The sequence below is a fragment of the Anomaloglossus baeobatrachus genome, chromosome 1 (assembly GCF_048569485.1).
Source record: "Anomaloglossus baeobatrachus isolate aAnoBae1 chromosome 1, aAnoBae1.hap1, whole genome shotgun sequence".
NCBI lineage: Eukaryota > Metazoa > Chordata > Amphibia > Anura > Aromobatidae > Anomaloglossus > Anomaloglossus baeobatrachus.
Genome location: NC_134353.1, coordinates 874,486,814 through 874,513,674, shown reverse-complemented (window position 1 = coordinate 874,513,674; position 26,861 = coordinate 874,486,814). Strand labels below are relative to the sequence as shown.

General features: G+C 50.4%; 1 protein-coding gene across 1 annotated transcript in view; it reads right to left on the bottom strand.

The window, feature by feature from the left end:
* Positions 1–23,753, bottom strand: part of SMIM15 (small integral membrane protein 15) — a 34,618-nt gene extending 10,865 nt beyond the window's left edge. The window contains exon 1 of the mRNA XM_075326358.1: positions 23,670–23,753. The gene's annotated coding sequence lies outside the window, so the exon portion shown is untranslated. The remainder of the gene's footprint in view (positions 1–23,669) is intronic.
* Positions 23,754–26,861: the final 3,108 nt, after the last annotated feature.

Sequence of the window (26,861 nt, the reverse complement as noted above, 5' to 3'; positions counted from 1 at the left end):
ACTCAACCCCCCATGGTTTTGGGATCCTTGCTCCATCAGCATTCAAATCCTAACCACACCTCACAGCACACCCTGTCAGACACACCAGTGGGTGGTCTAGATGGAATAGGGCCACCCGCCTCGGGGTCAGGCAGACTGGTGGGAGGGGCAGAGTCAGAGCAGTGGTAGCCCTCATTGACTGAAGAGCTAGGGGAGTTGGAGCTCCCTGGGAGACGTTAGCTAGGTCGCAGATGGTGGTCTGGGACCGGAGGAGTTGGAGACCCGGTCGCAGGGTATTAGAGAAAGGAGCCAGACTTAGTTTTGGGGAACGGTTGGCACCGGAGTACCTAGTAACCGAACTAGTACCAAGCACGGCGGGGTACTGGACCCTATATCAGGGAATAGTTTCAAGCAACCTGATATACTATCCTCTGCAGTTTCTCTATGAACTGTCACCAAGAGCTCAGAGATCAAAGGCATCAACACAACGAGGGGGATAGGACTTTCCAACCCATGCAGCCCACTGAAATCCCAAGTGTCAGCCATTGAGAGCACAGCTTCTTTACCTAATCGTGGGGAGCGGGACCCTGAAAGCTTCAGGCCGAGGGGTCACACAGAACATCTAACACTAGTGCATAGAGGCAAGGTACCGACCACCCGCAACACCAAAGGGAGCGGACTCCCAGACGAGCTCCCCCAGAGAGGCAGCGGCACCGAGAGACTTGGTTTACCTGTGTGTCAAAGTCTGCTTTGCGGTCGCATCACTACCAACACTGCCTGAATGAGTACGTGGTCCTCCCCTGCTTCCAACCAGCGCTGCGCTCCCCTGCACCGCCACCATCCAGAGTCCCGGGGCCTCCCCCTACCCGTGGAGGGAACGTCATCTGCCTGCCCCACTCCATCTCCCCCGGGTACTCCCATCGGCAGCGGCGGTACTCCCCTTACCGCGAACCACGGGTGGATTCACAAATTCATATCCCCTGTAAAATACCCCCTTTGTATTTGGAGTGGTCGCAAGCCCCCCAAGTCCGGAGACCCTCGAGCCACAGCAGTCCCCGGATACAAGCGGTTCGACCACTGCAGGGGCTGCACACTACTCCATAGAGGGATGAATAGCAGAAATGTAAGATGGCCTAAATAATTGGACACATTTCAAGTCTTTCCAAAATCCCCTGATGAACCCCGAAATTTTTAGGGGGGGAGGAGTGTTAAATGCGGCAGGATGGTCCTATTTACCCCAGCAGATACAGTTAGGTCCAGAAATATTTGGACAGTGACACAATTTTCGCGAGTTGGGCTCTGCATGCCACCACATTGGATTTGAAATGAAACCTCTACAACAGAATTCAAGTGCAGATTGTAACGTTTAATTTGAAGGTTTGAACAAAAGTATCTGATAGAAATTGTAGGAATTGTACACATTTCTTTACAAACACTTCACATTTTAGGAGGTCAAAAGTAATTGGACAAATAAACCAAACCCAAACAAAATATTTTTATTTTCAATATTTTGTTGCGAATCTTTTGGAGGCAATCACTGCTTTAAGTCTGGAACCCATGGACATCACCAAACGCTGGCTTTCCTCCTTCTTAATGCTTTGCCAGGCCTTTACAGCCACAGCCTTCAGGTCTTGCTTGTTTGTGGGTCTTTCCGTCTTAAGTCTGGATTTGAACAAGTGAAATGCATGCTCAATTGGGTTAAGATCTGGTGATTGACTTGGCCATTGCAGAATGCTCCACTTTTTTGCACTCATGAACTCCTGGGTAGCTTTGGCTGTATGCTTGGGGTCATTGTCCATCTGTACTATGAGCGCCGTCCGATCAACTTTGCGGCATTTGGCTGAATCTGGGCTGAAAGTATATCCCGGTACACTTCAGAATTCATCCGGCTACTCTTGGCTGCTGTTATGTCATCAATAAACACAAGTGACCCAGTGCCATTGAAAGCCATGCATGCCCATGCCATCACGTTGCCTCCACCATGTTTTACAGAGGATGTGGTGTGCCTTGGATCATGTGCCGTTCCCTTTCTTCTCCAAACTTTTTTCTTCCCATCATTCTGGTACAGGTTGATCTTTGTCTCATCTGTCCATAGAATACTTTTTCAGAACTGAGCTGGCTTCATGAGGTGTTTTTCAGCAAATTTAACTCTGGCCTGTCTATTTTTGGAATTGATGAATGGTTTGCATCTAGATGTGAACCCTTTGTATTTACTTTCATGGAGTCTTCTCTTTACTGTTGACTTAGAGACAGATACACCTACTTCACTGAGAGTGTTCTGGACTTCAGTTGATGTTGTGAACGGGTTCTTCTTCACCAAAGAAAGTATGCGGCGATCATCCACCACTGTTGTCATCCGTGGACGCCCAGGCCTTTTTGAGTTCCCAAGCTCACCAGTCAATTCCTTTTTTCTCAGAATGTACCCGACTGTTGATTTTGCTACTCCAAGCATGTCTGCTATCTCTCTGATGGATTTTTTCTTTTTTTTCAGCCTCAGGATGTTCTGCTTCACCTCAATTGAGAGTTCCTTAGACCGCATGTTGTCTGGTCACAGCAACAGCTTCCAAATGCAAAACCACACACCTGTAATCAACCCCAGACCTTTTAACTATTTAATTGATTACAGGTTAACGAGGGAGACGCCTTCAGAGTTAATTGCAGCCCTTAGAGTCCCTTGTCCAATTACTTTTGGTCCCTTGAAAAAGAGGAGGCTATGCATTACAGAGCTATGATTCCTAAACCCTTTCTCCGATTTGGATGTGAAAACTCTCATATTGCAGCTGGGAGTGTGCACTTTCAGCCCATATTATATATATATATATATATATATATATATATAATTGTATTTCTGAACATGTTTTTGTAAACCGCTAAAATAACAAAACTTGTGTCACTGTCCAAATATTTCTGCACCTAACTGTAAGTAACTGGAAATTTCCTGTTTTTTTCCTTGGTTTATAGGCCCTGCTATGTATAAATGTGGGATCAATTTCTGATCATACGTATTTGTATTGTATTAAAAGACATATGGCTATATGACGTTTCAGCACTCTGCACTTGGAGGTGGCATCAAGGTTGTCACTGTGAGTGGTAGGGGCTTTGAGGGCTAGCTGCCGAGGAGTGGGGGCACTCAAAACAGTAAGGTGATCTCACCTCCGCTGACAGGCAGGGGCGATTTTAGGGAATTCTAGGTCCTTTTCCCTAAATTGTCTATTATCCGTCAAGCCATTACTATCTGGATTGCACTATACTGTATACACTTATTGCCCACCGCCCAACCCAATACCTCACTGTGGGTTTCTTCGCACTTACTGGACATCTGTTACTATATTATATGGGTATTTCCCTATATGATTTTAAGCAAATATAAATTGTTATGAATAAAAATTATTTATTTATTTTATTTTATTTTTTTTAAGAGGTTTTCTTTTTGGTTCCGCATACTTTATCCTCTAAATGTTAAGATGTTTGGGGGGGTTTTAGTAATGAGAGATGACACAGGTAAAAAGTATTGAACTTGTTTACTGAAATTGATTTAATAGTTTGTACAAAAGCCTTTATTGGTGATGACCGCTTCAAGATACCATACAGGCGGTGAAACTAGTTACATGCATTGCTCAGTTGTGATTTGGTCCATTCTTTCAGACAAACACACTTCAAATACTGAAGGTCCTGTGGGCTCCTATGAACTTTGATCTTTAGTTCCTTCCGTAAATGTTCTATTGGATTCAGGTCAGGTGACTGCCTGGGCTATTCTAGCAGCTTTATTTTCTTTCTGTGAAACGAATTGACAGTGTCCTTGGATGTGTTTGGGATCATTGTCTTGCTGAAATGTCCACCCTCATTTCATCTACATCATCCTGATAGATGGCAGCAGATTTTAATCAAGAATGTCTCAGGACATTTATGCATTCATCAAAGTATGAATAGAGAAATGTACCGAGATTCTTGATAAACATGAAGTTTCCCAGTGTCATATGCTGAAGAACACCCCCACACCACTGGCAAACATACTGCCGATGCAGCTTCACGGGATCCTGAGCAGGACCTTTAAAGGAGTTGTCAGAAATAATACATTTATTTTAAAAAAAAAATTGTCTGGCAAATAGATATAGGGGGTTAAATTTAGTAAAAATTTAAATTATTCACACCTGTTGTCCCCCTCCTGGATCTATGCCGTCATGTGCAATTTGATTGTGGGAGGATGGAACACTGGTCCCTGGGACAGGAGATCCGGAATCTCCGGAAGGACCCACGGGTCGGTAAGGGACATCTGAACTAGCCAGAAAATCCATGGTCTCTTTGGCCAGAAAGGAGCAATTAGAATGACTCTCGCTTTGTCGTCCCTGATTTTCTTCCGGACAGATGGTAGAACTAACGGGGGAAAAGCATACGCTAGGGTGAAATCTCACTTGGTCGACAGGGCGTCTACTACGTATGGGCGCTCCCTAGGGTTCAGAGAACAAAACTGTGGAACCTTCTTGTTCTGCTTGGTGGCAAAAACGTCTATCACCGGGGTTCCCCACCTGTCTGTTATGAGGTCGAAGACTGACTGTTTGAGCACCCACTCCCCCTGCCTCAGTTGAGTGCGGCTCAGGAAGTCCGCCGTGTGGTTGTCTTTCCCTCTGATGTGGACGTCTGACAGGGACAGTAAGTGAGATTCTGCTAGTAACAGGATCCTGTCGGCTATAGTCATAAGGGACCTGGATCTCGTGCCCCCCCCTTGATGGTTCAAATAAGCCACTGTCACCTGATTGTCTGACAAAACCCGTGTATGGTGCCCAGTCAGTGAAGGGAAAAGACACAGAATTGCACGTTCCACAGCTAGCAGTTCTCTGATATTGGAGGAAGAAGCTGCCTCCTCGAGAGACCAGAGACCCTAAACCGGATGGTCCTGCAGGTAAGTCCCCCCATCCTGAGACACTGGCATCCATGGTTACGATTCTGAACACAGGGACAGACCACGGAACCCCTCGTTAGGTTCCTCTGGTCAAGCCACCAGTGAAGGGAGCTGACGGAGTCTGAGCGCAGTGTTATTTGCCTGTTCAACCTGTCTCCCAGAATCGCCTGATGTCTTAAAATGTCCTACTGGAGGGTCCTGGTATAGCCCTTGGCCCACAGGACTGCCGGGATAGTGGATGTCAGAAAGCCCAGGAGAGAGACAGCCATCCTTAGAGACATGCACGGAACTGTCACTGCTTGCTGCACCAGATTGAAAATCTTCTCCACCTTGGATGGTGGAAGACGACACTCTTGTAGGAGAGAGTCCAAGGTAAGTCCCAAAAAAACCTGCATCGTGTCCGGCTGTAATCTTGACTTTTTCATGTTCAAGATCCAGCCCAGATGTTCCAATTTGGAGTAGACTTTCTGAAGGACAGCAGTACAATGGCTTGCTGACCTTCCCACCACAAGGAAGAAGTCGAGATACGGGACAATCAAGACCTTGTCTTCCCGTAGGTGAGCTCTGATTTCTAGTATGAGCTTTGTGAAGATCCTCAGCGCAATTGCCAGGCCGAAGGGCAAAGCTCTGTACTGCAAGTATCTTATCTTTCCATCTACTGGAACTGCCACCCTGAGATATTTTCGGAAATGAGGATCTATGGGGACGTGATAATACGTGTCCTTGAGATCCAAGACAGTCATATGACAACCCGGGAATAGAGATTTTATTGTGGACTTCATTGATTCCATCTTGAAGGGCAAGACCTGCAGATGGCTGTTCAGTCCTTTTAAGTTTACAATGACGTGAAAGGTACCGTCTGGTTTCTGTACCAATAAAAAAAAGGAGGGGAATAAAACCCTTCTCCTTCCTCCGCTACCGGGACTTCCGTCAGCACTGCTTTGTGCAACAGATCTTTCACTTCCATCTCTAAAGCTTGTTGTGCGCCAGGAGAAGATTTTGGGGATGTCAGGAGAAATCGTCGGGGAGGAAGACTACGGAATGGTAACATCAGACCTGATTGGATGATACTGATGATCCACGGATTTGATGAAATCCTTTCCCAGGCTGGAAGAAAGCAGGTTAATCTCCCCCCAACCTGGGGAAGGGAGTCAATGAGAAGACTTCTTGGCCTGGGAGGGGCCTTAAACATGAAGCCCTTATCCTTTTTCCGATCTGACCACGTATTCCTACTCCTGGGTGAGATCTTACGGCTGCAGTTTCTTTAACTAAACGACCGCTTGAAGGAGGGAAAAGACGGAGCCGGAAAGTTCTTTTCCTTGTCTCCTGCCTTCTCAAGATCATCATCCAGAACTGATCCAAATAGGAACTCGCCCTGACAGGGAATGGAACAAAGCTTAGATGTAACTTTTAGATCCCCTGGGCAACATTTTAACCACAAGGCCCGACACACTGCATTAGAAAGGGCTGATGTTTTGGCCGCCAACCTTGTGGAATCCGCAGAAGCATCGGAGAGGAATGCTGCTGCCCCTTGCATCATGGGTAGAGCACTAAGAATATCTTCCAGTGGAACCTTCTTCCTCAGCTTGTCTTCCAAATTGGACAATCACACCACTAGAGATCTTGTCGTGCATGTAGCAGCAATAGCAGGACGGAGAGCACCCGCCGAGGACTCCTAAGCATTTTTAAGGAAGACATCCGCCTTCCTGTCCATAGGGTCCTTCAATGATCCCATGTCTTCAAAGGGAATAGAATATTTCTTGGAAGCCTTTGTCACTGCCACATCCAACTTGGGAGCCCTATGCCAGTGGGAACAGGCTGCCTCCTGAAAGGGATACTTCCGCTTAAAGCCGCCGGGAAGAGAACCTCTCATTTGTTTTTTTACATTCTCTGGATATTAACGCCTGTGTCGCGGGCGGAGGAGGGGACGCCGCGCTCTCCCACTGCTCGGGTCTGGCTGCCGCGGCCTGCTGCTGCTCGGTGGCTCGAGCGATGGGCCGGATCCCGGGAACTCTAGCGGCGCTCCTCGCCCGTGAGTGAAAGGGGATTTGGGTGTGGGGATTGGTTATTGTCCGTGACGCCACCCACGGTTGTGGTGATTTGTTGACACCACCGCTGCTCTGTATGGGGATCCCGGGAAGGATGGTATGGAGCAGCCAGTTGTTGTGTTGCCCCTCCGTGGGTAGGGGTTGGTGATCCCGGGGCCCAGTGATTAGGTGGGTGATGCAGGGCTTGGTGGGGTGCAGGGACGCGGGGGCAGCACTGTGCCTTGCGGCACTGTGGTACTCACTCAGCCTGAGATGTTGACACAGTTTTCGGTAAAACACACGGCTGGAAAGACGGTTCCCACGGATGGCTGCACTTGCTTTCCCCAGTAGGTGACGGTGACGGTCCCTTTTCCTGCACCTAATGTTTCTGTGTTGGTAGCGATGGGTTCCCACCGGTTACCCACTCCTCTGCTTCAATCTGGGCCGAAGGAGCCCCTCTCTTTGCCCGCAGGCGCTGGCCCTGAGAAACTAGTGCCCTGGCGGTGGCGGTGTCTCTCCGTTACAGTTGGACTGTTGCCTTCAATCGGGACTTGGTTGTTTGGAGACAGACGTCCCCTTCACTGACAAATTTGGCAAATTATGGCGACTCCTAGCCTTGCTGGGATCCGAAAGGCCCCTGCCCTGGTGCTGACTGTTCTTCGTATACTGCTCCAGACCGCCGGGCCACTACCCGTCCGCGGTCCTTCCAGCAACCTCCGAGCAGTCACCCCTGCGGACTATCACCGCCGTCTGCTGACCTTGCTGGCACTGTCCGGGGCACACACCCGGACCAACTTCAGGCTTTACTACTGTCACTTCAGCTTTTCTCTTTAGCTTTACTACTACTTCCTTCCACTTCACTTCACTTTCCTCCCTCCACTGTTTACTCTTCACTCTCCTAAACTGTTCTGCCTGGTTCCTCCCACCTCCAGGGCTGTGAACTCCTCGGTGGGCAGAGCCAACCACCTGGCCCACCCCCTGGTGTGAACATCAGCCCCTGGAGGAAGGCAACAAGGATTTTGGTAGCTTGGGTGTTCCTAACTGGGGTGTAGGGTGTGGTGGTGTGATGACCTGTGACCCCTGGCTTGCCCAGGGCGTCAGATTCCCCCTTAGCAAAATGCAGACCGTCCGCGGGCTGCCCGTCCAACACCGGTTTTATTTTCTGAAAAATATGTAAAAAAAAAGGTAAACGGTAACATTACAACTCACGACAACATCCCACATCGGGAGGCACATTTCTTAAACGTTGCTAACGGTTTACGGCTACGGTCTCCGCTCTCTCCCACCCAAGTAACCTGGCCCTGATGCTGCCCCTAAAGCCCAGGCAGCACCCCTTGACCCCAGTCCTGCACCAAGTTACCCGAGCGGGATCTGTCCTTCCCCTCCAAAGGGTAGCCACCGGTTCCTGTGGTGGCTGGGCCCCAGCCTGCTCTGCTGAGGGCCCTCCCTCCAACCTGCCTCTCCGGAGGCGGCAATTGCGTAAACGGTAACGGTAAAACAACTTATTTATATGCCACTAACGTTTGTGGTTGCCCTGCAAGTTCACGGGCTTGTCCATGAGCAGTTCCTCATGCAAAACTTGTTAAACGGTCCCCACGGGGACAACGGTGCCGGCAACAGCCGGTTTCCTCAATCACGGTAGAATCAGGTTACTCCATCAGTTGATTACTTCATTTTCAATTTTTAACTTTCAAACTCAAACACACAGGTGGTCCCTACGGGGACGGCTGCAGCGGGCATCCGCTGCCCTTACTCTGAGTCCTCAACATCACCTGAGGGAGGGGGCGCGGCGCTCACTCGGGACTCCTGGCTGCCCCTTAGTTTAGCGTCCAGCGCAAACCACCCCCTCTCCCCACAGTGCCGGGTGTACTGCACAATGTCGCCCGGCATTAGGTTACGGCCGGGATGCTCTTCAGGCAGGTGGGCATTCACATCCCGCCGGGCTACAAACACTTCGGCCTCCAGGCCCGGTTCATATATAAACCCAAAGCCCCGGCGGACATCAAACCGCCTCACCTGCCCTTCGTACAGCGGGCCCCGGACCCGGAACGTTGCTTGACGGAGGCTCTCTTTCTCTCTAATTGCTCGGGCCACCAGCTCCGCCTTCTTCCTCTCTCTCTCACCGATCTCCAGGCCCAGCGGTACCGGCTCCCTGTCCCAATACGGCGCTGCTGCGAGCTCCGGCGCACGGGTCGGGCCCCGCGGGACATTCTGAACGTTGCCCACTGTCAGGGATCTGGGCGGCAAGTCCCGCGGTGTCTTGGCCTTGGGCGCCACCTTGCAGCGACAACCCGGCGCTACCTCAGCCGAGGTGTGGGGGAGGGGCACAGGAGCTTTCCGCAGCTGGGCCTCCGGCTCGGAACGGTTCATCAGCTCCGGCTCGGGGACTTTCTCTGGAGACGCCTCCGGTGCGGTTTTCGGAGCCTTCCAGGGCAACACCTCCAGCCAACTACGGGCTCCGGCTACAGGTCGGCCCGCCTGGGCGGGGATGCTGGGTATTGCTACCGGTTGCGGTGGTAGCGGGCCTAGTGGCGGGGTCACGGCTTCCGAGACGGGTGGCGAGGGAGGCAGCGGGGGGAGAGGGCTTGGACCGGGTCCCGCAGCCGCGATGACCGGCCCTTCAAGGGCATCGGGGCGTGGGTCACTCGCCCTCCCTTCCTCCGCCTCGCGTCTCCGCACGGCTGCTATAACGTCCGCCATGTCGGTCTCCCACTCCTCCATGAGGAGCTGCATCCTGACCTGCAGCCGTTGGTAGAGCTGCGCGGTCCGGATCTCCACTCACGCCGCGGTTCCAGGCGCGGGGGCTACGGTGTCGCGGGACGGCATCCACATGCTGCTGGCGGCTTTTCCCAGGAACAAGATGTCTGCAGAGTCCTGGCGTCCCTGCTTTTATAGCTGCGCTCACATGCAGCCAGCCGCCATCGCGTCCCCCTTAGCTTCTTTCCGGCCCCTCTTCTATTGGGGCGGGGTTTTGGCCTTCGCGCCTCTGCTACTCGAGAAGACGCTCGAGCGGGAACTTTTCGCGCCAAAGATGGCGACTTCCGAAATTTTTCAGCCGGATACCTCCGGCGGTCACAAGGCGCACCTCTACCCAACGGCAGAGCGGTAAGATCCTTTTCGTGACGCCAAGTTGTCGCGGGCGGAGGAGGGGACGCCGCGCTCTCCCACTGCTCGGGTCCGGCTGCCGCGGCTGCTGCGGCCTGCTGCTGCTCGGTGGCTCGAGCGATGGGGCTGATCCCGGGGACTCTAGCGGCGCTCCTCGCCCGTGAGTGAAAGGGGATTTGGGTGTGGGGATTGGTTATTGTCCGTGACGCCACCCACGGTTGTGGTGATTTGTTGACACCACCGCTGCTCTGTATGGGGATCCCGGAAGGATGGTATGGAGCAGCCAGTTGTTGTGTTGCCCCTCCGTGGGTAGGGGTTGGTGATCCCGGGGCCCAGTGATTAGGTGGGTGATGCAGGGCTTGGTGGGATTGCAGGGACGCAGGGGCAGCGCTGTGCCTTGCGGCACTGTGGTACTCACTCAGCCTGAGACGTTGACACAGTTTTCGGTAAAACACACGGCTGGAAAGACGGTTCCCACGGACGGCTGCACTTGCTTTCCCCAGTAGGTGACGGTGACGGTCCCTTTTCCTGCACCTAATGTTTCTGTGTTGGTAGCGATGGGTTCCCACCGGTTACCCACTCCTCGGCTTCAATCTGGGCCGAAGGAGCCCCTCTCTTTGCCCGCAGGCGCTGGCCCTGAGAAACTAGTGCCCTGGCGGTGGCGGTGTCTCTCCGTTACGGTTGGACTGTTGCCTTCAATCGGGACTTGGTTGTTTGGAGACAGACGTCCCCTTCACTGACGGATTTGGCAAATTATGGCGACTCCTAGCCTTGCTGGGATCCGAAAGGCCCCTGCCCTGGTGCTGACTGTTCTTCGTATACTGCTCCAGACCGCCGGGCCACTACCCGTCCGCGGTCCTTCCAGCAACCTCCGAGCAGTCACCCCTGCGGACTATCACCGCCGTCTGCTGACCTTGCTGGCACTGTCCGGGGCACACACCCGGAGCAACTTCAGGCTTTACTACTGTCACTTCAGCTTCTCTCTTTAGCTTTACTACTACTTCCTTCCACTTCACTTCACTTTCCTCCCTCCACTGTTTACTCTTCACTCTCCTAAACTGTTCTACCTGGTTCCTCCCGCCTCCAGGGCTGTGAACTCCTCGGTGGGCGGAGCCAACCGCCTGGCCCACCCCCTGGTGTGAACATCAGCCCCTGGAGGAAGGCAACAAGGATTTTGGTAGCTTGGGTGTTCCTAACTGGGGTGTAGGGTGTGGTGGTGTGATGACCTGTGACCCCTGGCTTGCCCAGGGCGTCACACCTGCACCCTGTCCACCACCGGGAAAGCCCTACGCTTCTTTGGCTCTAGACATTTAAACATTACATCCTGGACCGAACGCTGCAGTTTAAAGGTCCATGTCTGGGCCAGCCCCCAGTTACAGAGTTACATTCCCTGTTATTTGACTTGGAAGTACACTTCCTCGGCCTCTTCACCTAGTCAGAATAAGGATGGGGGGGTGGGGGAGGGGAGACACAAAACAGGAAAAATGCTAACTATTAGGTGCACATACCCGAAGATCACACACCCAACAAAGAAGATGAAGGGGCGGTACCGGGTCGGGGGAGGGAGCTTTAACATCCAAAGACTTCCCCCTGGAGGCTTCGGCCAGTTTCACACATCCTTCTTTTTGCCGGTTTCGCGGATCCGGCGCGCTCCCGTACAGTGAATACAGTACAATGACAGCGCAACAAGCGACGGTCACGTGCTGTCATGTGACCGGCGCATGTGACCGGGAAGTTACAGCGCTGTCATTGTACTGTATTCACTGTACGGGAGTGCGCCGGATCCGCGAAACCGGCAAAAAGAAGGATGTGTGAAACTGGCCTTCCTTTCCATCTGACTTGACACGGGTCTGTTTACTGGACCGGGTTCCCAGTTTACTGGAAAGACTCTCGTCGGATCCAGAACCGCTACTGCGGCACTGAGACTGTTTATCCGCTTTTTTGATGGCAGAGGGAGATGAGGACTCCCGCACCGAGCGCTGTCCCTCATCCTGGTCCACTTCTTTACTCATCCTGCTGGAGGGGAAGACTGGAGCAATGCCACTGTCTAGAGCCTCGCGTCTCTTATAACTGAACGCGGCGCTCACAGCCCCCTCCAGCACCTCCTGACCCACTTCCGGGTCCGACGTTACCGATGGCATCAGCAAGGTGTGCCGCGCACACGCAAACCGAACGTACGGCGCCACACACAAGATACGCGCGTTCATACAGCAACCGGCAAGATGCACTGCCCAAGCTGCCGCACCTCACCAGCCGCCGGGACGCCAGGTAGTGATCATCCCCTAGAATAGGGGCTGCAGCCTGCACCCACTCATGTTTACAATCCCTGTGGGTCCGCCATGGCGCTTCCAGGAACCGAGCTCATCAAAGCAGGACCCATGCCGCTACCATGACCGACCGCCGAGACTGGGTAAGAAAAATCTTGAAACGCTAAGGCCCTCCAGGGCCAATCCTGAGGTTCCCTTCAAGGACAGGAAACCAACTGAGGCGGGGACAGCACCACTCTTTTTATCCTGTGGGTTTCCTGTCCTTGATGGGCGGATCCCCTCTCGTGTTGCCGTCAAAGGGTGAGGGAAAAAATAAGACCTAGCCGTGGTCAATAATGACTTGTCTGTGCAGTGGTAAAAAAGTTAAAGACACTGCAGGACACTGCATTATAGACAGCGGACACCTCCAAAAGGACAGAAGAAAGATAGAAGACCCCACAATCATACTCACCAGACGCCGACCGAGTGCAGGGGAGCGCATCAAGGTGCTGCGGCGGAACACACACACACACACATCAGATCACATACACACGCACACACACTACAGATCGCATCCACACACTCACCACATCCAGCGATATTGCTTGCTTCTCGGCAGCGCAAGGACCTGCGACGCTGTGCAGTGAGCTTCCTGGACCTGCAGGATGATCACATGGCCGGAAGCATGTGGTATCTCAGGTTGTTGTGAGTGTGTGCGAGCGATTGTACCGGTATGTGCTATTTTGTGAGTGTATGCGATCGGATGTGTGACTGTGTTCTGATGTGTGAGTGTCAGCCAGACGCAGGGGAGCCCAGCTACTGGGAGATCAAAAAGAGGAATGATGTGGAATATGATGTGGAATATGATGTGGAATATGATGTGGAATATGATGTGGAATATGATGTGGAATATGATGTGGAATATGATGTGGAATATGATGTGGAATATGATGTGGAATATGATGTGGAATATGATGTGGAATATGATGTATGTCTGTGTGAGATCTGATGATGTATGCGAGTGTCAGCCAGATATAGGGGAGCACAGCTGCTGTGAGATCACAGGGAGCAATGAAGTGGAATCTGATGTGTGTGTGTGTCAGTATGAGTGTGTGTGAGTGTGATGTGATCTATGCAAGTGTCAGCCAGATAAAGGGGAGGACGGCTGCTGGGAGATAACAGGGAGATCTAGAAACCACACAGATGCCCAGGGCTGGTAAGATGATTCTGGGAAGGGTGTCTACTTTTTGTGGGGGGTAAACTTACCCCAATCATGTCTCCTCGAGAATAAGACACCCCCTGAAAATAAGACCTAGTGCTTTTTTCAGGGCAAAAAAATATAAGACAGTGTCTTATTTTCGAGGAAACAGGGTATGTTGTTTCTTCTGAAGATGTCTTGTTTTGTTATTTTTTGTCTTCTGCAAACAGGTGTAGATTCATTGATCTTTGGATCAAGACAATATGGTGATTTGACATGTGCTGTTATGTTGATGTGATTTGATACGGGACATTAAGGGGGAGGCAATATTTTTGTGATTGGTGACATACCAATTATGTATACTATTTAAACCTGTGTATTTTCCACATGTTGTACACTTCATCAGATCTGCTCTTCTGTGTGGGGACAAATATAAGGAAATAAAAAAAATACTTCTTGCAAATTTCCGACCTCTCTAGTGGTCCCTGCTAGACCTTAGTTACCCCTCTGTACCATTGATGTCATGTACAACCATGTGACCATCGCAGCCTAAGGTCAGCGATTGGCTGCAGGTATTACATGGTCGTGTGTGATGTCATCATTGCCAACCACGGTGGCTCAGTGGTTAGCACTGCAGTCTTGCAGCGCTGGGGTTCTGGGTTCGAATCCCACCAAGGACAACATCTGCGAGGAGTTTGTATGTTCTCCCCGTGTTTGCGTGGGTTTCCTCCAGGTTCTCCGGTTTCCTCCCACACTCCAAAAACATACAGATAGGAAATTTAGATTGTGAGCCCCAATGGGGACAGTGTTCCTGATGTATGTAAAGCACTGCGGAATATGTCAGCGCTATATAAAAATAAAGATTTTATTTTTATTGCAGATGAAGTAACCCGAGGATAGTGGCTAGCAGTGCAAAGTATAAAAACCATTTAATATTTGAAAGAAAACCCGGAGGAAAGTGGGGGGGGGGGAGGTTTAGCTTTATTTACAAACCATCTCCCCATTTCGGATGTGTAACCCGGCTGCTCCTACGGCGTCCCTTAGGCTGGTTTCACATCAGCGTTTTTTTGCCTTAAGGCAAAAAAACCCAAACTGCATGTTACTGGATCCATTTTTTGTGGAGTACAACGCATGCCACCGCAAGTGACCTGAACGTTTTTTAACTGGATCAGTCTACCGGATCCAGCATAAAAATGGACCGTTCACTTGCGTTAGGGTGCTGTTTTTTTGCTTAGTTTTGACTGATCCGTTTTTTCTATGTCACCTGCCATTTAGCTTTGCTACATGGCCGCTGACAGCAGACACCAGACACAGACAGAGCCATGTAGCAGAGGTGAATGGCCACTGACAGCAGACACAGACAGAGCCGCACGATCAGAATGAAGTCGGATGAACTTCACCCGACTTCATTGTCATCCCGCGGCTCTGTCTGTGTGGCATGGCCTGATTTTCGGTCACCGGTGAAGCTCTCATTGGTGACCGCAAATCCCCTGAGTGAACACAGTGAACCGCGCGATCAGCGGTGCCGTCACTGAGGTTATCCGCGGCCACAGCTGAAGTCCTCCCACTGAGATCTGTGATCGAGGGTAACCTGAGTGATGTCATTGCTGATAGGGCGACTCACTTCAGTCGCTGCGAGGAGCTCACAGAGTGGTCGTGGTCTGTGACCGCTCTCTGTCAGCTTCCGATGTAGCAGAGCAGAAAGCGTCGTGGGACCACTGTGGATTACGTCGGACATGGAGGGGTATTTGGGGACTTTATTAAAATGGTGAACGAGGTTGCTGTTTTTTGTCTTATTACAAATAAAGGATTTTTCGGGTGTATGTGTTTATTTACTGTAACTTACAGGTTAATCATGGAAGGTATCTCGGGGAGAAATCTGCCATGATTAACCTAGGACTTAGTGGCAGCTATGGGCTGCTGCAATTAACTCCATATTACCTCGATTGCCACCACACCAGGGCAATTCGGGACGAGCCGGGTACAGTCCCGGGACTGTCGCATCTCATGGATGCGGCTATTCCGGGCGGCTGCAGGCTGATATTTTTAGGGTAGGGTGGGGTCCCCATAACGTGGAGCTCCCCATCCTGAGAATACCAGCCGTCAGCCGTGTGGCTTTACCCTGGCTGGTATCAAAATTGGGGGGGAACCGCATGCCGTTTTTTTAAAATTAATTATTTTACTCATGATATAGACCTGCCCACCGGCAGCTGTGATTGGTTGCAGTGAGACAGCTGTCACTCATCGTGGGGGCGTGTCTGACTGCAACCAATGATAGGCGCTGGTGGGCGGGGAAAGCTGGGAATACGAGATTAAATAATGAGCAGCCGGCTTTTTCAAAAGAGGAGAAGCCGCCACAGTGTAAACGCCGTGCAGATCCGCGCCGCTGACCGGGGATCGGTGAGTATGAGGGGTGGGAGGGAGAGACCGACATGGACAGAGAGAGATAGAGACAGAGAGAGAGACAGAGAGAGAGAGAGACCCACCGACCGACAGAGAGAGAATAGAGACCGAGAGGGAGAGACCGACTGACAGAGAGAGACCGACATTGTTAGCTTGCTATAGATAGATAGATAAAGATAGATGGATATTGATAGATATATTGTGAAATATAAATCTAGATATATAGAGATAATATATATTATATAAATGTGTGTATGTATATGTGTATATATCTATTTAGAAATATATATTTCTTAATAAATATATAAATAGATATTATATATTATACAATTTAATTGAAAATAAAGATTTTGAAGATTTTAAAAGATAACTATGTGTTTCAGACCATGTTTATTCCGGCAAAAAGGAACCATCCAGCCGCATACAACCGCAAGTGTTAAAACCGGAACCGGCACCCACTGAAATACATAGCAGCTACTGCTGCAATGTACGGTATCAGGTGAGCTGCAGTTTTTGGACGGAGGCAAAAAACACTACATGTTGCGTTTTTGCAACATGGTAAAAAACTGCAAATCACTGGATCCTGACAACGCATGTTGCCGCAAGTCCATTGACATTGCATTGAGCTGACAACGGATCCGGCAACACGCGTTTTGCGTTTTTCTGTCGTCACCTGCGTTTGCGTGCGTTATAGTAAGGATGCAGCGACTTGCAGTTTTTTAACTTTTTTCAAAAACGTTACTTGTAGCGTTTTTGAGCTGCGTCCAAATACTGCAAATTGTTGGATCCTGACTATACTGCACGCAAACGTATGTGAATGCTGGCATGCTGATAGACAAGATCCTGCTTGCTCTACTGAGCATGCCCAGAAACCAGCCTGGTGTGATCAGTCTCTCTCTCCCCCTCCCTCTCTCCCCATCCTGAGTGCTGCGGAGGCTCGTAACCAAGGTAAACATCGGGTAACTTGCTTGGATACCCGATGTTTACCTTGGTTACGTGTGCAGGGAGCCCGGCTCCTAGCAGCTGCAGACGCTCGTAACCAAGGTAAATATCGGGTATCCAAGCAAGTTACCCGATGTTTACCTTGGTTACGAGCCTCCGCAGCTGTCAGATGCTGGCTCCCAGTCTCACATTCAGTTCCCCTCACTCCCGATCACATGACTCCAATGCCCGCCCATAAACTTCAAGTGACAGGATCCTGCAAAATAACACATGCGTTTGCATGCGTTTTTCTGTGCAAAAACAGGATCCGCTTTTGCAGCAAAAAAGTTCATGACGCATGCTAAAAAAACGTAGTGTGAAAGCAGCCTAAGGGTAAGTTCACACAGTGCGTTTTTCGGGTGCGATTTTGCTCAGAAAACTGCATGATTTTGCTTCCCCAGCAAAGTCTATGAGTTTTCATTTTTGCTTTCTGCACACAGCTGTTTTTTTTAGCTGCGTTTTTGTGGGCACCACAAAAACGCAGCATGTCAATTATTTTTGCGTTTTTCACTGCGTTTTCCACCCATTGAGTGCAATGGGATGTTCAAAAACGCAATGAAAAACGCAAATTGCAAATATAGCTGCTTTTAGTGCGTTTCTATGACTAAAAATGCAGCTATAAACGCAAGGGGTGGGTAGTAAAGTGACATGTACAGGAAGAGGATTCCTTTTCTCAGTAAACACAGAAGCGCAAGTCCTCCCGGTACCGCCACCGCTGCTTCCATTTCCCGCCCGGTGCCATGTCCGCTCCCGTGCAGGAGGTGGAAGCGGCTGCTAAATCAAAAGTGAACAGTCTGCAGACTCCCGGTGCCATGTCCGCTCCCAGCTCCTCTTCCCGGTACCGCCACGCCCGCTCTGGCTGTGTGCCGGCTCCCAGGCACGTACAATAGCAGCAGGACCTGGCGCCGATCACCTGATGCGGTCACCTGACGCATCAGCTGATCGTAAGTCTCGCGGTGACGCCAAATTTTACCGCCCGGCCGGCCATCAGCTGATGCCGTCAGGAGACTTCATCACTGATTACCGGCAGCTCCTGCAGCGGTCACCCGGGAGTCAGGACGGACGTGTGTAGTTGGGGAGTTTTTTTTGCACTGCTGCATCAGCCTAGACTGTACAGCGAGCGAGCGCCGAGTGACTGATTCCCCGGCCCTTGCAGTTCGTTCATGACAGCTGCAGACAAGCCGGGGTGATCTCCGGAGTTCAGGTGAGAGCACCGGAGATTAGCCCGGTCTGTCTGCAGCTGTCATGAACTGAACCGCAAGTGCTGGGGAACCAGTCACTCGGCGCTCACTGTAAAGTCCAGGCTGCACGCCGGAGCTCAGGTGAGAGCTCCAGAGTGCAGTGCAGGTACCTGAGTGCAGTGCAGGTACCTGAATCCAGGCCTAGCTTTACTGGAGATTCCTCCGGTAGCCAGTCCAACGCTGCACAGAAGTGTGTCTGGGTTTTTTTGTACTGATGCATCAGCTGATTGTATAAAATCCGTTTATACAATCAGCTGCTGTGTGATGTGATTCAGGCCTTGAACCTGACACATCATCTGATCGCTTTGCCTTCCAGCAAACCGATCAGATGATATTGGATCTGGATTGGACGGCGCGGGACCCTTGACCCAGGATTACTGCGGAGGGGGGTGCTTTATTTCAATAAAGATGGAGTCACTAATTGTGTTGCGTTTTATTTCTAATAAAAATATTTTTCTGTGTGTTGTGTTTTTTTTTTTATCTTTACTAGAAATTCATGGTGGTCATGTCTAATATTGGCATGACACCATGAATTTCGGGCTTAGGGCTAGCTGATAATACACAGCTAGCCCTAACCCCATTATTACCCAGCGAGCCACCCAGCATCAGGGCAGCTGGAAGAGTTGGATACAGCACCAGAAGATGCCGCGTTTTTTTGCGTTTGTTTCGTCAAAAAACGCACAAAAATGCAGAATCAAAAAAACGCAGTGTGTGAACTTAGCCTAAGTAAACTGAACTATTAACTCCCCAATATTCCCAGCAGCAGGTGATCCAGTCCGGTCCCCAACAGACAGCCGATGGAAGGAGGAACTATGGCCACCGGGACACCAGATTCAAGTTAGTCTGCAGTTAGACTTTAGCTATTAGATATTCATTCATCTATGGTGCACCAAATGTTTTAAAACCAACTGATCATACATAATTTTTATTTTGATCAAGGTACCTGGTGCACAAGTGCTCAAAATGAATCTCTCAAGGTTCTGCATGAATTTGAAATTCTGAGCTGTATAATGCTAAACACGCATAATCAAGCGTACTCAATCGTCCATACGTTTAATTTGAAAAGAGGTGCCCTGGACCACAAGTACTCAAAATGAACATCTCAATGTCCTGAATAATATTTGCAAAAAAAATAATCAACTATGTGTAGTTCAGAAGTTATTCACATAAATTGCTTATATATGTTAACGGAAACTTGGAAGAGTTTCACCAGTAAGGGCGGCGTCACACGCTACGATATATCGGGCGATATGTCGTCGGGGTCACGGATTCCGTGACGCACATTCAGCATTGTTTGAGATATCGTAGAGTGTGACAGCTACGATCGACTGTGAACGAGCAAAAATACTCATCTTATCGTTGCTTGTTGACACGTCGTTCATTTTCATAAAGTTGTTCCTCCTTCTGCGCGCCGGTTGTTCATTGTTCCCGAGTCAGCGCACATCGCTCCGTGTGACACCCTTGGAACGACGAACACAGCTTACCTGCGTCCCGCCGGCAATGCGGAAGTAAGGAGGTGGGCGGGAAGTTACGTCCCGCTCATCTCCGCCCCTCCGCTTCTATTGGGCGGCCGCTGTATGACGTCGCTGTGACGCCGAACGTCCCTCCCCTTTCAGGAAGAGAATGTTCGCCGCCCACAGCGAGGTCGTTCGGGAGGTAAGTACGTGTGATGGGGTTACCGACTTTGTGCGCCACAGGCAACAAATTGCCCGTGACGCACAAACGATAGGGGCGGGTACGATCGCTCATGCGATCGCACAATAGATCATCTGGTGTAACACCGCTAAAACTTGCTAGATCTATCATGAAAATGTACTTCATGGCCATAATGTCGTGAAGTTCATACAGTAACACAATTTATTTACAGATTCCGTATGAACTTCAAATTCTGTTACTTAATTGTATACATGTATATTCATATATAGTTCATCAATCTTAATTTCATTACGAATCAACGTACCCTGAACCACAAGTAGTCAAATGAAACATGTTCACACCCTCAACATAATCTGAAATTAAAAATCATAACGATGCTTAAGTTGGTTTCTTATTTCTCAGTTTCTTATTCGGCAATTTAGTATTTTCATTTTTTTACATGTTTAACAACAAAAATAACACATGACATTAATAAAATACAATGCACTGAGGTGCCCTAATATAAATATGCTTAAAATCAGCTGCAAAAATTATAGCACTGGCAAAAAAATGTGCATCAAAGTGGGCACCGAAGTGTGTTAGTGAAAGGGTTAAATGGCTTTGGGCCACTGATCTAACACCATAAATGCATATCTAGTGATGCCCTTAATCAAATTCAAGTGACTCTAGCCTGGCCCAAAGGGGTTCTGGGCATCAGAACTGGCATCATATTGGGCAAAACCCAAGTTTCACAGATTTTAATAAGTAACTGGTGTTTTTGAGGGGTTAAATGGCTTTGGGCCACTGATATCTCACCATAAATGCAAACCTTTAGGATTCTCATTCACTTTGGTGCATCCAAATCCCCTTTATAATTTTGTACAAATCTGCACAAGTCAAAATCTTCACAATATCCCTCTCATTTAAGACAGACTTGAGTTACTTGTTTTTGATGCCAGTTCTGATGCCCAGAACTTGTTTGGGCCAGGCTGGAGTGATCTGAATTTGATGTGGGGCATCACTAGGTATGTAAATGTGGTGTGAGATCATTGTCCCAAAGCCATTTAACCCCCTCAAAAAAACCAGCTACTTATTTGAATCTGTGAAAATTGGGGTTTTGCCCAATATGATGCCAGTTTTGATGCCCAGAACCCCCTTGGGCCAGGCTGGAGTGATCTGATGTTGATGTGTGGCATCACTGGGTATGTAAATGTGGTGTGAGGTCAGTGGCCCAAAGCCATTTAACCCTTCAAAAACACCAGTTACGTATACAAACCTATGAAAACTGGGTTTTTGCCCACTTTGATGCCAGTTCTGATGCCCAGAACTTTTTTGGGCCAGGCTGGAGTGATCTGAATTTGATGTGTGGCATCACTAGGTATGTAAATGTGGTGTGAAATTAGTGGCCCAAAGCCATTTAACCCCTCAAAAACACCAGTTACTTATTCAAATCTGTGAAAACTTGGGTTTTGCCCAATATGATGCCAGTTCTGATGCCCAGAACCCCTTTGGGCCAGGCTGAAGTCACTTGAGTTTGATTAGGGGCATCACTAGATATGCATTTATGGTGTTAGATCAGTGGCCCAAAGCCATTTAACCCTTTCCGAATAAGAAACTGACAAATAAGAAACCAACTTCAGCATCGTTCTGATTTTTAATTTCAGATTATGTTGAGGGTGTGAACATGTTTCATTTGACTACTTGTGGTTCAAGGTACGTTGATTCGTAATGAAATTAAGATTGATGAACTATATATGAATATACATGTATACAATTAAGTAACAGAATTTGAAGTTCATACGGAATCTGTAAATAAATTGTGTTACTTCACGACATTATGGCCATGAAGTACATTTTCATGATAGATCTAGCAAGTTTTAGCGGCGTTACACGGGGTGATATATCGTGCGATCGCACCCGCCCCCGTCGTTTGTGCGCCACGGGCAATTTGTTGCCCGTGGAGCACAGTCGGTAACCCCCGTTACACGTACTTACCTCCCAAACGACCTCGCTGTGGGCGGCAAACATTCTCTTCCTGTCACACCGATGTCACACAGCGGCCGCCCAATAGAAGCGGAAGGCGGAGATGAGCGGGACGTAACATCCCGCCCACCTCCTTCCTTCCGCATTGCCGGCGGGACACAGGTAAGCTGTGTTCGTCGTTCCAGGGGTGTCACACGAAGCGATGTGTGCTGCCTCGGGAATGCCGAACTTTTTGCGCGCAGAAGGCGGAACGACTTTATGAAAATGAACGATGTGTCAACGAGCAACGATAAGATGAGTATTTTTGCTCGTTCACAGTCGATCGTAGCTGTCACACGCTACGATCTCTAACAATGCTGGATGTGCGTCACGGAATCCGTGACCCAGACAACATATCGCCCGATATATCGTAGCGTGTGACGCCGCCCTTACTGGTGAAACTCTTCCAAGTTTCCGTTAACATATATAAGCAATTTATGTGAATAACTTCTGAACTACACATAGAGTTGATTATTTTTTTTGCAAATATTATTCAGGACATTGAGATGTTCATTTTGCACTACTTGTGGTCCAGGGCACCTCTTTTGAAATTAAACGTATGGACGATTGAGTACGTTTGATTATGCGTGTATAGCATTATATAGCTCAGAATTTCAAATTCATACAGAACCTTGATTCATTTTGAGCACTTGTGCACCAGGTACCTTGATCAAAATAAAAATGATGTATGATCAGTTGGTTTTAAAACAGTTGGTGCACCATAGATGTATGAATATCTAATAGCTAAAGTCTAACTGCAGACTAACTTGAATCTGGTCACCGCGACCCCCCCTCACACAGGACGAAGCAGGCACTATGGCCGCCAGGACCCCCCTCACACAGGACGAAGCGGGCACTATGGCCGCCAGGACCCCCCTCACACAGGACGAAGCGGGCACTATGGCCGCCAGGACCCCCCTCACACAGGACGAAGCGGGCACTATGGCCGCCAGGACCCCCCTCACACAGGACGAAGCGGGCACTATGGCCGCCAGGACCCCCCTCACACAGGACGAAGCGGGCACTATGGCCGCCAGGACCCCCCTCACACAGGACGAAGCGGGCACTATGGCCGCCAGGACCCCCCTCACACAGGACGAAGCGGGCACTATGGCCGCCAGGACCCCCCTCACACAGGACGAAGCGGGCACTATGGCCGCCAGGACCCCCCTCACACAGGACGAAGCGGGCACTATGGCCGCCAGGACCCCCCTCACACAGGACGAAGCGGGCACTATGGACGCCGGGACCCCCCTCACACAGGTCGAAGCGGGCACTATGGACGCCGGGACCCCCCTCACACAGGTCGAAGCGGGCACTATGGACGCCGGGACCCCCCTCACACAGGACGAAGCGGGCACTATGGCCGCCAGGACCCCCCCTCACACAGGACGAAGCGGGCACTATGGCCGCCAGGACCCCCCTCACACAGGACGAAGCGGGCACTATGGACGCCAGGACCCCCCTCACACAGGACGAAGCGGGCACTATGGACGCCAGGACCCCCCTCACACAGGACGAAGCGGGCACTATGGACGCCAGGACCCCCCTCACACAGGACGAAGCGGGCACTATGGACGCCAGGACCCCCCCTCACACAGGACGAAGCGGGCACTATGGACGCCAGGACCCCCCTCACACAGGACGAAGCGGGCACTATGGACGCCAGGACCCCCCTCACACAGGACGAAGCGGGCACTATGGACGCCAGGACTCCCCTCACAGGGCATGAAGAAGACACTATGGCTGCCAGGACTGTCCGTACAGGGTATGAAGCAGGAACTATGGCCGCCCAGACCCGTCCTCACACAGCCCCGGAGGAAGAGAGAACTTCGGCCACCCGGACTCTCCTCAAACAGGAGGAAGCGGGAACTATGGCCGACCTGGACTCCACACAGTCAAGAAGTTGAACTATGGCCGGCCCGGACTCACCTCCTGCCAGCGCGATCCTTCTGCCACACTCCACAGGCACTTCCTGGACTCGGCATGTAACAAGCGTTGTGACTGGACGCCGTACGTCGCTGCTCCATGGGTGGAATGTAAGCTGCGCGGTGATTGGCCAATGATAGTCCGAGCCGGGAAGGTTTCATTGAATAGAAAGTGTCTTCCAATGTCAACTCATGACGTCATGAGTTCCGGGGGCGTGCGGGGACTCAGGGACTGTCTGCAAAGAACGGCAAGCGTTACCGAGCGAACATAAACACTGAGTGTAAAAGGAGCCGGGAGCCGGGGGCTGTAACCTCTTCACGACCAGAAGGGGATTTTTTTTTACCTTAATTCTTTCCTGTAAGCATTTGGGGACAGAAAATATAATTCTGCGGGGATGGCGCTCAGTGCACATACAGTATAATCCTGGATAGTCACCATGTACCTGTCCTCATTGTGTGATTGTCCAGGCGAAATAGTGACAATTGGAGATTGTGGTCATCAACTAAGGGATATAGTGTTTTTATATATATATATATATATATATATATATATATATATATATATATATACATACATACATATATATAAAAATATATATATATATATATATATATATATACACTAGAAGGTGGCCTGATTCTAACACATCGGGTATTCTAGAATTAATTGTGTAGTTACTGTATGATTTTTGTTATATATATATATATATATATATATATATATATATATATATATATATATATATATAGATGTCTGTAGTTGCCAGTGTTTGTGTAGGGCGCTGTAAATGTTCTGGGTGTGGGGGTGTGTGAGAGCGGTGTTGTATGTGTGTTGCGTTGTGTGTGTTGCGTTGTTTGTGGAGCGCTGTGTGTCTGCAGCATTGTGGTGCTGTGTGTGTTGCACAGTTCGTGTGGGTGTGGGGTGCGTGTGTGTGTTTTGGGGGGAGGTATGTTTTGTGCAATGTGTGTGTGTTGCGCGGTATGTGCGTATATTTGTGTGTGCCGCGGTGTTTGTGTGTTGTGTGTGTGCGGCGTTGTCTGTGTGTGGGTGTCTGTGTAGGGGGGTGTTTGTGGTTCCCAGTGTGTGTGTGGTGTGTTGTGCGGTGCGTGTGTGGCGGTGTGTGTGTGTTTTGGGGGGAGGTGTGCACCCCCCCTCGTGCCTCATCCCCCATGCTGCGCACCCCCTATCGTGCTCCTTCCCCCATGCTGCGCATCCCCCATCATGCGCCATCCCCCATGCTGCGCATCCCCCATCATGCTCCATCCCCCATGCTGCACACCTCCCATCGTGCTCCTTCCCCCATGCTGCGCATCCCCATCGTGCTCCATCCCCCATGCTGCGCACCCCCCATCGTGCTCCATCCCCATGCTGCACACCCCCATCGTGCTCCATCCCTCATGCTGCAAACCCCCCATCGTGCTCCATCCCCCATCGTGTTTCATCCCCCCATTCTAGGCACCCCCCATCGTGCTCCTTCCCCCATGCTGCACCCCCCATCGTGCTCCATCCCCCATGCTGCGAACCCCCATCGTACTCTATCCCCCATGCTGCGCACCCCCCATCGTGTTTCATCCCTTCACTCTGGGCACCCCCCATCGTGGTCCACCCCCCATGCTGCACCCCCCATCGTGCTCCATCCCCCATGCTGCACCCCCCATCGTACTCCATTCCCCATGCTGCACCCCCCATCGTACTCCATCCCCCATGCTGCGAACCCCTCGGAGAGGAGTATAATAGAAGGATTATAATAGGAGTATAATGGGAGGAGTTGTCCTGGGGGAAGGTGTACAGGTGCCCAACGTGTGCGGGGGGCGTGACCTAGCGGGCATAATGTGAGGGGGCGTGGCCTAGCGGGCATAGTGTGGGGGTGTGGCTGAGCGGGCATAGTGTGAGGGGGCGTGGCTTAGCGGGCATAGTGTGAGGGGGCGTGGCATAGCGGGCATAGTGTGGTGGGAGTGGCCTAGCGGGCATAGTGTGAGGGGGCGTGGCCTAGCGGGCATTGCGTGCGGGGGCATCGCATATGGGGGGCATGGCCTAGCGGGCATTGCGTGTGGGGGCGTGGCCTAGCGGGCATCGCGTGTGGGGGCGTGGCCTAGCGGGCATCACGTGCGGGGGCGTGGCCTAGCGGGCATAGTGTGCGAGGGGCGCGGCCTGGCCAAAGGGCCATTCCATTCGGGGGCGGGGCCAGGCCGAGCCGAGCGGCCAATCCATGGGGGGGCGGGGCTAGACCGAGCTCAGCGGCCAATCCGACGGTTGTCACTGTAAGGACACAATGTTACTGTAACGACACAATTTTGGAGCAAGACAGACAGACAGAATAAGGCAGTTATATATATATATATATAGATATATATATACAGCAGATAGTCTGTGTGTGGTGCCCATTGACTACAAAACCACAGTTTTTGCCCAACAGCTGCTAACCCCTGAAGGGGAACCTGTGACCAGATTTGGGGCCTATAAGCTGCAGCCACCAGTACTGGGCTCTTATATACAGCATTCTAACATGCTATATATAAGAGCCCAGGCCGCTGTGTTGAACGTACAAATCACTTTCCTAAACGGTCAGATGGATGCCTCCTTTTTCGGCCATCTTTGTCTTCCTTCTGAAGCCTGGGTGCATGACGAGTCATACATCATGCACACAGGCAGGCATTGAGGTCCTGTGCAGGTTCACCTGAGCAAGGCAGATCAAAGTATTGTAGTACGCATGTGCATGACATAGGACGCGTCATGCACCCAAGCTTTAGAAGGAGGACAAAGATGGCCAAAAGAGGAGGCGCCGCGCCCTAACAACGGAGACACCCATCTGCACTGTACTGACCGTTTAGGTAAGTATTATAAAGTAATTTTTACGCTAATTCTGAGAGGCCTAGGTGACAGAAAATATCTAAAAGTGACACCATTCTAAATACTGCACCCCTCAAAGTGCTCAAAACCACATCCAAGAAGTTTATTAACGCTTCATGTGCCTCACAGGAACTAAAGCAATGTGAAATGAAAAAAATATCATTTTACCTAAAAATATTGATCCAGCCCCAATTCATTCACTTTTAGAAGAAGCAACACAGCAAAATGGACCTCAAAATTTGTTCTCCAGTTTCTTATGAGCGCGGTGATGCCCCACATGTGGTCAGAAACCTCTTGTTTGGACAAATGGGAGGACCCGGAACAGAAGGAGCAATATTTGCATTT